Consider the following 13,152-nt stretch of genomic DNA (forward strand, 5'->3'; position numbering starts at 1 on the left):
AAACTCTGGTGCAAACTCATGCTGAAAACCTGATGTTGCAGCAGTCCAGTATAGAAATATATGAATTATTCCTGAGCTCTACATCTCTAAGATGTTTGAAACTAATAAGGAAAGAAAGAAAAAGTGAGTGGGAAAGAATTATTTCTCAATGTCTTGTTTTGAAATCCAGTTATGTTTTATTTTAATCTTCCTGTTTACTAAAGGCTCTCTGATCCTATACCCCTACTCACAGTATTTATATAAACTGGACACTCCAGTCACTGAAATATTACAACTTTCCACCTCCTCATAAAACTAAGATCTTACAGCCACAGTTTTAACAGGTTTGGTTTGCTCTCTGAAGATGACAGACTTCCATTTCACCAGCCAGTATGCAGGTAGTACGAAATGCCTTGAAACATTTAAGAATACTATAGTTCACTGTGACGCAGATAATTTAACAATTATTATACAGAAAATACCACATCTTTGATAACAGAGGTTCCTATGAAATAAGATACCTTCCCTTTGATTATTTATTCTTGAGGGGAATTTCTAATTTTTGAGTTATAGATTTTTCTGCGAATTCCTGTTTGAAATATAGAAGGAGAGGGAGTAACTGCTGAGAGGGACATGGGCGTCCTGGTGGACGACAGGTTGGCCACGGGCCAGCAGCGTGCACTTGTGGCCAAGAAGGCCAGTGGCATTCTGAGGTGCATTAAAAAGAGCGTGACCAGCAAGTCGAGGGAGGTGATCCTCCCCCTGTACTCTGCCCTGCCCTGGTGAGGCCTCATCTGCAGTAGCGTGCCCAGTTCTGGGCTCCCCAGTACAAAAAAGACAGGGATCTCTTGGAAAGAGTCCAGCAGAGGACAACAAAGATGGTGAAGGGCCTGGAGCATCTCCCCTAAGAAAAAAGGCTAAGTGAACTGGCTCTGCTTAGACTTGAGAAAAGAAGACTGAGCTGGTCCTGGACCTGGTACAGGTCTACAAATATCTGAGGTGTGGGGGGCAAAGTGGCGAGGCCAGGCACTTTTCAGCAGTGTGTGGAGACAGCACAAGGGGAAACGGCCAGAAAGTGGAGCATAGGAAGTTCCGTACGGATGCGCACAAGAACTTCTTTATGGTGAGGGTGACAGAGCACTGGGACAGGCTGCCCAGGGGGGGTTGTGGAGTCTCCTTCTCTGGAGATATTCAAGACCCGCCTGGACGCCTACCTGTGTGACATGGTGTAGGGAACCTGCTTTGGCAGGGGGGTTGGACTCGATGGTCCTTGGAGGTCCCTTCCAACCGCTGTGATTCTGATTGTGTGAAATACAGTGAAACCGATCAACCAGACTGCAGCGAACGTGTCTTTCCGTGGTAAAGGGTCAAAGTAAATGGACAGAACTCAAATGTAGTTTACCCGCGTTTGTTCTATTTGCACTAAGCGAACCCCGTGAAAGTCCTTGGGTGGACTCTGGCAAGCAGACAGCAGAACTGTTATGGCCACAAGTGCCGGGAAGCAAACGTCCATCTCTAGCTGCGTGCCTGGTGATGTCAGCCGAGAGTCACAGTCGCCCCGTGACCTCACAATAGGGCAGGTGCCTAGAGGTGCCGCCGAGCACCCAGCCCACCTTCAGTCCTGCTGGGGACTTTCGAGGCATCAGCGTCTTCCTGCCGGAACACGAGACGTCGAGAGCTTGCCAGCCTTGCCAGTGAGAGTCCTGCGAGCTGATTCCAGAGTCACCGAGAGAGGATCCAGCTCAAGTCCTGCCAGAGGCACACGGGGTGCCCGTCACTGGTGGGACACACACGCGGCACGCGAGAGGTGCCGAGGCCCGGAGGCAGCCTCCAGCGGGTGAGACTCCGTTGGTTTGTGCGAGCACCTCCGTGCCAGGGCAGCCGCGGCCATGAGCCAGGAGGCGGATGCCAGCGGGAGCCGGGAGGCACAGGCGCGGCCGGCAGAGGCCCACGAGGAGGCGACGTGCCCCCTGTGCCTCGGCCCGCCGCAAGCCCCGACCCGCGTCTTCCCCTGCGGGCACACCTTGTGCGCCAGCTGCGCCGAGCACTGGCCCGCCGACGGGGTCGACTGCCCGCTGTGCCGCCAGCTCGTCGGCGCTCCGGTGAGCATCCCGCCACCGCCGCCACCGCCGCCAGCGGCCCCAGCGGCCGCCATCGCCCGCCGGCCGCGGAGAAGACTCCGGAGGAGCCGACGGCTGCGGGAAAGATCCCCGCACCGCTCCCGCTCCCGCTCCCGCTCCCGCTCCCGCTCCCGCTCCCGCTCCCGCTCCCGCTCCCGCTCCCGCTCCCGCTCCCGCTCCCGCAGCGTGTCGCCAGCTCGTCGGCGCAGCCCCTCCGGCCGCCCCCTCCGGCTCGTCCGCGGCCTCTCCTGGCGGCCGGAGCCCAACGGCCGCCGCCGGGACGCCGAGGAAGCCGAGGACTGGCTGAGGGAGGTCCAAGAGCGGCAGTGGGGCTCCGGGGACCACGAGCGGCGCCGCGACGAGCCCCGCGGCCACGACGGGCCCTGCTGCTGAGCGGGCGGCCCGAGCTCAGCCGGGGACAGCGCGGGGACGGGGCACAAGGCCGAGGCGCCGCACGGCTCTTGTGCTCTTCTCAGCTCGACGGGCAGCACTTCCCTGCACCGCGCCAGGAGAAGCGTTCCAAGCATGCTGCTCGACGACATCGCTCCGTTCCCCTCCGCTCAGCCCCGCTGAGACACAGCGCCCAGCTCTGGGCTCCCCGCCACAACAGATACAACAGAGACCTGGGCACGCCGGAAAGAGCCCGATGAACAGCAGCCAAGCTCTCGAGAGGACGGGAGCATCGTCTCTCCTTCCAGGACAGAGCCGGGACTGCTACTCACACAACAACAGCACGGGCGCAGGATCACTTCCCTAGTCCTGCTCGCCACACCGTGCCCGAGACGAGCCAGGATGCCATCTGCTGGCTCCTATTTGGCCAACGATCCATCAGTACCCCTTTCCATTCTCCCTTTCAATCAGGCAGAAATTAACAAAAATAACAAAAATTTCACCCCATTCTGAGTGTCTGTTGACTCGTTCTTCTCCTTTTGAAAGAGGGTTTTGAAAGAGGGAGGCTGGCTTACGGTCGAAATACCTTTCCCTAGCTTTTTCCGCGTTGCTGTGAACCTTCTTAGAATCCCACTGAAGTTAAGAACTTGCTGTTCACCGACCAGACCGTTGACTTTCCCGGGCTGATTTTTGGCAAAGTCACAGTTGTCTGCCATGGATACTCCACTCTGGCAAGCTGCAAGCAATCCCAGCGACTCCCGGGTGTGTTAGGGATAACTTCCTGATGCAGGTATGAGGCAGAAGGACGGGAGGAGATGTGTTTCTGGATGTGGTGCTCACCAGTGCCGAGGAGCTCATGAAAGAGGTGAAGATTGGAGCTGTCCTGGGCTGCAGAGAGCACACGCTGGGGTGCAGTCTGAGATGTTGAGGGCGACAGGCAGGGGGGTTGGACTCGATGATCTCTAGAGGTCCCTTCCAACCCCTACAATTCTGTGATTCTGTGATATAAATGTCTTCATCTTCATTTTCTTAACAAATAACCATGGTTCTTCTAAGTGTTAAAAAGCATTCATGGCTTCAACACATGCCAAATATGAAAAACATTGATCATGAGGGTTTATGTTTGGGAAAATCATGAGAAACTGAAAGGAAGTAGCCAAAATGAAGTATTGCTTCAGTATTGGTTATAGTGACCTGCTTACAGCAATATGATGACTTGCATAAAAGATAGATTTTTGTTGTTGTTGTTGTTGTTGTTGTTCATATAACTACTCTCAAGCAAGATGTTATTCTTCATGTCAATGCATTTCTATGTATAACAGGGAACAACTGTTACAGTTGCAGAATTATAAGCTGTTATGTAAGATGAACCAGATCTTCATGATTATGATTTTAGTTGTTTTGTGAGGGTGGGGTTTTCACAAGCAGTATGTAGAAACTGGAGCAGTATCAACCTCCCAGATCCGCGGACATGCCTCGCAATAAACTTAAAATGAGGAAATTTTCATTTGATGAGCTGATGCTGTTCTTTTCAGATTACATTTAATACTGCACAAAGTCATGTTCTCTTCTTCAAGACTACAACACAGTCTGGCAAGTGTATTTTCCTATGTCAGTGCTGTTGTGTTCTTATTGAACATATTAAAATTAGGTGAAAATGATGATTTTAAAATGCATACACTGCTTGAAAACATCCGTCACAGAACCATAGTATGTTGAAAGCAGGACAGAACCTCTGGAGATTATCTAGTCTGACTCCCTGACTTTTAGCAGAGGCAGCTGCAGTGGGATATGCAAGTACATGTCCACTAATAATCTGAATACATCCAGAGATAAGATAACACTTCTATGACTTTATTTGATCAATAAATATGAGAAGATATTTGTTCCTTCATTTTCATTCCCTCCCATTAGGTGTTTAGCAGATAGATACTTCTGAACATTCTCTTTTTTATTCAGAAAGCAAATCATCAGAGGAAAGAAAAGCATCAGAAGAGGGCCGGCCAGCAGAGACAGGGAGGTGATTTTACCTCTCGACTCTGCCCTTGTGAAGCCCCATCTGGAGAACTGTGTCGCATAAGAAACTGTGTGAAGAGGGTTCAGAGGAGGGCCACAAAGATGATCAGAGGGCCAGAGCAAAGAAAGGCCAAGGGATCTGGGCTTGTTCCGCCTGCAGAAGAGAAGGCTGTGAGGTGACCTCATTGCAACATTTTAGTGCCTAGAGGGAGTCTACAAACAGGTCAGGAGTCAACTCTTTACAAGGGTAGATAATGGCAGGACAAGGGAAAACGGTTCTAAGTCAAAGGAGAGAATATTTAGATTGGATACAAGAGGGATGTTCTTTACCAAGAGGGTGGTGAGATACTGGAACAGCTGCCCAGAGGCTGTGTCCTGTCCCTGGAGGTGTTCAAGACTAGGTTGGATTGAGCCCTGGGCAGCCTGGTCTAGTATTTGATATGGAGGTTGGTGGTGCTGACTGCAACAGAGGGGTTGGAACTTGATGATCCTTGGGGTCCCTTCCAACCCAAGCCATTCTATGATTCTACGATTCTATGATCTCTCCTTTCCAGGTGGAACAGTCCCAGATCTCACTGCTTCTTCCTAAGTGGAAGATGCTCTAGTCCCTTAATCATATTCATGGCCTTTCACTGAACCCTTGGTAGTTTGGCCCCTTACGTAACTCATATTTCCTAAACTGATCTATGAGGGTATTATGGGAGATACTGTCAAAAATCTTACTAACGTCCAGATAAAGAACACTCAGTGTTTTTTAGTCAGCAACCAAAGAGTTATGTAATTGTCAAAGGCTATCTGGCTGATTAGGGACTGTTCATCCTTCATTACTCAGTAACTCTTCCAGGGGCTGGTGTGAGACTGGTCAGCCTGCAGTTCCCCGTATTCTCCTTCTTGCTTTTTTTGAAGACAAGAATGACATTTGCTTTCTTCCACTCCTCAATAACTGTTTCCCTCTTGCTGTCTCCAGTTGCAGTCACCTTTCAAAATAGATCAAGTGTGGGCTCGTAAAGCAATCAGTCAGCACCACTAAGTTGGCAAGGACTCATCCTGTCAGTTGTCATGGGCTTACGTATGTACAAACTGTTTATATTTTCCCTAATCCGTTTCTCCTTTACCAAGAGTATCCTCATTCTAGAGTTTCCCATTGGGATTCCTAATAGTAAATTTTACGCGGAAATACATAGTCAGAGAAGGTTTTGAATACCTGATTGTTATCCATATCACAGAATCATAGAATCATATAATTGTTTTGGTTGGAAAGAACCTTAAAGATCCTTTAGTTGCAACTCCTTGGGTGAGTTTGCTCAGGGTCTCATCCAGGCTGTCCTTGTATGCCTCCTTGAATGGGGTATCTGCCACTTCTTTGGAAAATCCATTTCAGTGCCTGAACACCCTCTGAGTAAAGAATTTTTTCCTAATAACTAATCTAAATTCAATCTTTTTTACTTTAAAACCATTCTGCCTTATCTTGTCACTGTCAGATTTTCTAAAAAGTTACTCTCCATCTTTTTTTATAAATATTGGAAGGCTACAATGAGATCTCCATGGAGTCTTCTCTAAGCTGAACGACTCTCAGCTTTTCCATATAGGATAGATGTTCCAGCCTTCTGATCCTCCTTGTAGCCTCCTATAGACTTGCCCAAACAGCTCCACATCTTTCTCATGTTGGGAGCCTAAAACATAAACGCATAAGTATTAACCTTATATAATGAGGAACATATATGGGAAAAGTTCCTATAATCTGTAAAAGAAGAGATTTAATGCAGTTTTTGTTAGGCCCTTTCCTTCCATAGCTTCCAAGTTTTCAGTTTATAAATTGTTTCCCTAAAATTTTGCACTTCTTTTCCAGAGATGTCTTTGATGTACAAGATTCTCTACTTTTTTCTTTTTTTTTTTAATGTGTATTATGTTTGAGTACATCACTTAAAGTAATTGCATCTTCTGGTGTACTATAGTTCTGCATAATTTTATTAGCCACAGTGAAAGCCATACAAAACAAAGCAAAACAGAAAGAGGAAGGAAAAAATCCAAACCTTTTTAAGTGCAGCTGACTGCCAGATTTGTCTATAGATACTTTTGCTATTTTTGAGTATAACACCACCCCTGCAATGTTCTGCAGTGCAGGTTTGGTTTAAAAGCACAGGGACAGAGTGGTGCACAGCAAACAATTACTTGATCCACTTGAATGTGGATTTAATTATGGTAATTAAAGCTGACATTTTCTCTGACTTACTGATAAAAAAATCGCAGACAACAAAGAAAGAAAGAAAGAAACAAAAAACCCACCAACAAAAGACCCCATCAACCACAAATATCTTGTGTGTGCACCTTGGAGTACCTACTACTACACAATACCTATGTGATTGCTTTGCAAAGGCACTGGGACACAGCTCTTCAAATGCAGCAGTCTTTGCAGGGAGAAAGATTTTTCAGCTCTTTAAAGTGCGGCTCTCTGTGCTTAACAACCAAAAGGATTAGTGACTGCTTAGTAAGCTATAGCAAGAATGTACTGAAAATAAGCATAAGAATTACTATTGCTCAAGCCTTTGCTGTCCTCACTGGTGTTTCATTTCTACTTCGTGCAAAACGATACTAAGAAATGAAAAACAAACTCCGACATACATAGTGTTTGCAACACACAAAGGGCAGAAAAATCCCAAATCACTGTTAAGAAATCCCTTAAAATTCTATTATTATTATTTTTATGTTTTTTACCGTTAAAACACCCAGTTTTTGTTTCTTCAATGTTCCATTTACATCAGAATCATATACTACACGTGGGTGCCTTTTCAAACAAAATTCCCTTCAAAATGTCCCTTGGAGACTAGCAATGACAATATTTCAGACATCCTTACTTTTGCACATGTGCATCACTTGTTCTCTGAAAGATCAAGTGTTAAATATAAACATAATAGCAAATACTCATGTTGCTAGCTCAGGAAATATTTAGGAATTATTTCAGGTAAAGAGAATATTATAATGACACCTATACCCTGTTTTGTTTCTTCTTTTCTCACCTTCTTCAAAATCCAGTCCCCATATTGCAGTGATCTGCAAGGAAAGGAAGGAACAAATTTTCTATTTGCACCTCACAAAAAGCCCAAATCTGAAATGTTCTATGTACTTAATTTGCACTTGTGGCTGCTGGTAAAGAAGATGACCAAAGCACCCATCAAGGGTCTCTGACCCGTAATCTGACTTAAGGACTTTGCCACTCCTTCCCACTGCAGAACAAGTTAACAGCTAGATGAGTACAGTAGAGTAGACACTGCTCATTTTGGAACACCATTTTGGATCAGCAGTGGAGATTAATTGCATAGAGACTGTAATTCTGCTCTGCCTCAGTATGGGCTCTCCCTTCTGTTGCTGTGATGTTGTGATATTTTATCCAGTATAGTATGGATATATGTTGTTATAATATCTTCTTAGCAATTAATAAGGCAGTAAAGGACTTAGGAACAAAAAGCGGTTCAGATCTGAAGCATTTGTGTTTGAGACTGTTAAAGGATTCAAAATGGCAAGAATGCTAGCAATGCTTTTTTGCTTTGTTTTGTTGTTGTTGTTGTTTTGTTTTTCGTCTTTGTTTTTGTTTTTTAATCCTTTGTAATTAATCAAGTTGTTGGGAGAAAAGTCTACCTAGTTGCTACTTCTGGTAAAGCTAGTACCCAGTAAGGACTCCCACTTAGAATTCAACTCCAAATATCTTAATTTGATGTTGAAACATTATACCTTATACAGGTATTTGAAGATGGATCTTGCTACAATGCTGAGCTGAATCTGTGTGCATACTTGAGCTGTTTTCCTGAGAACTACTTGCAGTGTGCTGAAAGGCACAGCTCCAAAGAGAAATCTATTGTTTCCCAAACAATATGTTCAGGCAAGAGGAATTCAGTTTTAATGGAGATAGACTAAAAGAGAAATAAGATGACATTATTATATAAAAAGCAAACATTTTATATTACTGTTTATAGGATGTGAAACAGCTACTTGGCACACAAGGCCTATGCCATTCTTCTTCATTTGGTCTTTGTGATTTCTGTGGCTCCCAAGCAGTAAATAAAGCTCACAGACAAAAAGGAAGCATTCAATATACATAAGAGAAGCACACTGTAACTCGTATGAAGTTAATGTATATTGGTAAAAACTCTTGGTAGTAGCAAGCAGGGAGCACAATCTTCAAGTTAAGATGCTGAGTTACAATGTTGACTTAATGAACAAGGAAAAGGTACTTTCATGGATGAGACTGTACCATATGGATGCAATTCTCAGAGCAGAAGTGTCAGCCAGTGATGATGTGTATTAATCAATCTACTCTGACATTGCCTGTTTTGCACAGTTAAAATGAAAATACAGTATAAATTCAGAACCAAAGATCAACTTAGTTACTACATAAAGATTACATTTCTTTTATATTTCCAGCAAGGAAGATGTATTTTAAATCATTTATCTTCTATTTACTTGTAGAAAATTGCTCTGTATATCTATTTATGTAGCTGAATGGGATACAATCACAGTAAATAGCTGAGTAACTGACATCTTTTCTATGAATTTCAGTTTGGTTATTGTTTTTTGGGCTTTTCTTTTCATCCATTTCACTTTGTAACCTTTTCTAACTTTTTAAACGGACTCATATTTAAACTAAGAAAGACATGGATATTAAGTGAGATTTATTGTTCCGCCAGATAATACAATTGTTTATATTTAAATGGAAAACGTACAAAAAAACCAAAACCAAAAAAACCAAAAAACAGATTATTTTTTTTACCTTCTTTAACACCCAGAGTGAACTAGGCAAAAATTAGATTAATCTTTTTGTGTTTATTAGTCGTAGAAAAGAGTTTGATGATTTAGTCATTGACATAAAAGGCATTTCAGTGGTAACCTTGGAGTATCCTGAAATATAAGGCTTTGTCTGTAGCTTGTCTTTTCGTTTAAAGATGGTTAATCATATGCAAATATTACATTTTTACCATTTGATCTGCCTTATGCAAGATCCTTGGATTATATATCTAAAACTATCCTTTGGCCATTTATAAAGAAAATGAATAATGTTTGAGGAAAAGTAAATCTCAGAGAGAAAAAGAATTCAGATTTGGGTATGGTAGGATAAGTATAATGAAAGAAAGATATATGGACTTAACATTTCCCTGTATCAGTGAAAAAGAAAGAGATGTTTTCCTTAATACAAAGTAAAATGAAATTCACTGCCCAATCTATCTATACTGACATAAAAATTCTGTTAACATTCAGTAGAATAAAGTAGTAGGAGGAATTTGTCTTCTTTCTTGCCAGCTTGTAGTCTCAAGTAGACATTTATTTAACATGAAATAGTACTCCAGATCTTATTACAACTCAACATGTAACCCAGACACTGAAACACAATTCAAGACTTAAAAATATTTTTGGAACAAGCATTTGATTTAATACCAAACACATGCTGTCTTCTATAACACCACACAAACATTAAAAAACAACAACAACAAAAAAAACCAAACAAACAAAACAAAAAAAAAAACAAAAAAAAAACCCAAAAACATTGTCAAAGACTTGTGTTGGTTGCTTTTAGATTGTTTTTATTACAGATGCCTACACCTGCAGCATTGAAATTCAACATAAAGTAACAGAAACACAGCAAAATGTTTTTTATCCATCTTTGAGGATCAAAATACTAAACAACGGAAGATTTAGTATAATAACAATCAGCATGAACTCTCTGTTACACTGGTTATTTTTTGACTGTGAAGAGGCTGAGGGAGATGGGATTGTTTAGCCTGGAAAAAGAATGGCTGTAGGGAGACCTCCTTGGAGCCTTCCAGTATTTAAAGGGAGCTTATAAACAAGAGGGAAAACAATTTTTTACAAGAATAGATTGTGATAGGACAAAGGGGAATGGCTTTAAACCAAAGGAGGGAAGATTTAGATTAGATGTCAATGGAAGTTTTTTACTGAGAGTAGTGAGGTGTTGGAACAAGTTGTCCAGAGAGGCTGTGGATGCCCTGATCCTGGAGATGTTTAAGATCAGGTTGAAAGGGGCCCTAGGCAGCCAGAAGCCTTGATCCAGAAGCTGGCAAACCTGCCTGTGTCAGAAAAGTGGAACTCTGTAGTCCCTGAGGTCAATCTAAGCCATTCCATGATTCTGTGGTTCTCTGACTCCATAATTCTATGAAGCAAGCACAAAAGTAATGGCCCTTCTTGGAGTTTTCCATGGGTACAAGGCCACTCTTTCTACCCTGTCTTGAATTTCCAGTGATCTGGACTGAATAGATTTTGCTGATGGGACCTGGATTACAGGAGAGCTTGCTCTGGAGATGGCTAGCTGCTGCGCTGCTGTTTGAAGGTGAACACTGGATGCCTGAACACAGTGAAAGTGCAGCCCAGGTTATAACCTGTATCCTGCTTGTCCTAACACTAACTCTTACTGGGAACAGAGTTGGCCAGCTGGAATGTGCTGGTAGCATTTGACTTAATTAGACCAGATAGCTGGAAACCAGGAGTGAACACTGCTGCTGTTGGTGGTGAGGAAAGCTGGAGCAGGGTATAGAAGATGGGGCTTATGCTGCCTTTCCTATTGGCACCTCTATGGCTGCATATCAGGATGAGAGATTCAGGCTTGCAGAAGCAGAATAAGAGCAATTGAAGTTGGGAAAAGTGGAACAAAATGGCTTTCACATTTCCAAAAACAGAGCTTGGTTAAACCAAACCTGTGGATTGGAACTGAAGTCATATGAAGTGTATGTACATGCAGGCTTCCTTTCCTGTCTAGTGAGAGGATTGTGCTATGGGTGAGTGCCTTCAGAGCACAAAGCCATCCACTGTGTGAGTTAAGCCCTGTCCTGAGCTGAAGATTTATTTTCCATCCTCCCATAGGATAGGATTATATATTCAGAATTGTCTCAAGTAAAGGGTGGTGTGGAGAAGAGTCATTTTTTGCCAAAGGATGATCTTAATAAAATAGCAGTAGGAATAGTGTTTCTCATCAAACGAGTAAGTAATTAAATCTTCTAGCAAATAGTGTCAAAATGAAACTAGCCTAATCAACTTACTATGAGCAAGCATATTTTAGAAACATCATGACCCACTTTCAGAAGAGTGAGTGGGTGAGAAATAGGAGCCAGGCTGCTTCCATAAGAAAATCTAAATTGATAATCAGCATTTCCACAAATGAGGAGTAATAACATTAAAACATTAGTAACAGTGTTATAATTGCTACCGACAATTACCAATTAAGATAGCATTTTAAAACTGATAACTATTTTGTTAACAGATAACAAATGATTTATAATGCTATGTTAACAGTTAACAAATGTTTTTATAAATAAAATGTGGGTTTAGTGTGTTTTCTGGTTAGTTTGGTTGAGTTTTCAATCAGTTGAAGAATATCAACTTCGAAAAACTTCTACTTTTTATGTTAGCAGCACTACAAATTTTTTATACTTTAATAAGGCAGATCTTGACTTATTCCTAATTGTGAATGAAGGGATAGATAAAAATGATGTTGTAAGAATAGATTGTTCTTTTCCCACATAGGATGATTGGGAAGTATTTTCCATCTTTCCTGCTGTGCCTCATTGTTTTCTTGGGGTTTTCCTGGGCACACTAACCACAAAACATCACCATCACAGACCAAATGTATTAGCTATGCTTAGCAGGAAGTTCAGTCACTATAAAAGACTGAGGAGGATTCAAGGCACATCCTTGTTTTGTCCCTTGATAGTACACTGAAAAGTTACAAGTCTGGAGGAACAGTTAGACAAACTTCAGAAACACATCATAGAGAATATGTCATGGGCTATGACACATCCCACACATCCTGTTTGCTTTGGACATGCATTTCTTAGGGAGTTTTAAAAACTTTTGGGTGTACAAATTTGATTTAATCTAAAGTATTAAATATTTTTAAATCAACAACTGCAATTCAGTCTTTCATGTTCTTCATTACTGTTTGAGACAACAAACTCATATTCTTTATAGAAACAGAAATATCTAGAAATAGGGAAACAGGGATTTTTAGGAAGAGAAATGTTTCATATAAATGAGAAAGAATCAAACCCATAGGATAGAAGATAACTACGGATGGGGTTCTTTTCATGATCTGTATTGAGGGGTACCTTTCCTTTTAATCTCCTAGCTCCACAAAAGTACAATTCCTCTATTAATAGGATCATAATAAGATTCCTTTTTTTTCTTTTTTTTTTTTTTTTTTTTCAGAATGTAGCTTGAGTCAGCACTCTTGTATTTGGAATAATTGACAAACAAGATTCTGAGCTCTTACTATTAATTCCTTTCCTCATTTGCATGGTTAGTAGATAAGTACACTCTTTTGCATATTGGTTTATGTTAATAACATTGGAGGATTTGGATTAAACGAATATGAATAGATGTAATGCATTAACAGTTCTGTGATGATCTGAAAGTCTATTATTTCATGTTTTAAAAATTATAACATGATAATGATTTTGTGATTTAAAATGTCTGGTAGATATATTTTAGGCTGCAAGTAAGATACAATTAATCTAAGGCAAATGATCAAATAAATTTTCTTGAGTACATTATCTCCCTTTTACATTGATTTGATTTGCTTTATTTAGTGATTTGTAGGATAAAATAGCATAGCTCTAAAGATGAAACTTTTTATTGTTAGAATTTA

Source organism: Coturnix japonica, chromosome Z (genome assembly GCF_054131305.1).
Source record: "Coturnix japonica strain WE chromosome Z, WE-NBRP24, whole genome shotgun sequence".
NCBI lineage: Eukaryota > Metazoa > Chordata > Aves > Galliformes > Phasianidae > Coturnix > Coturnix japonica.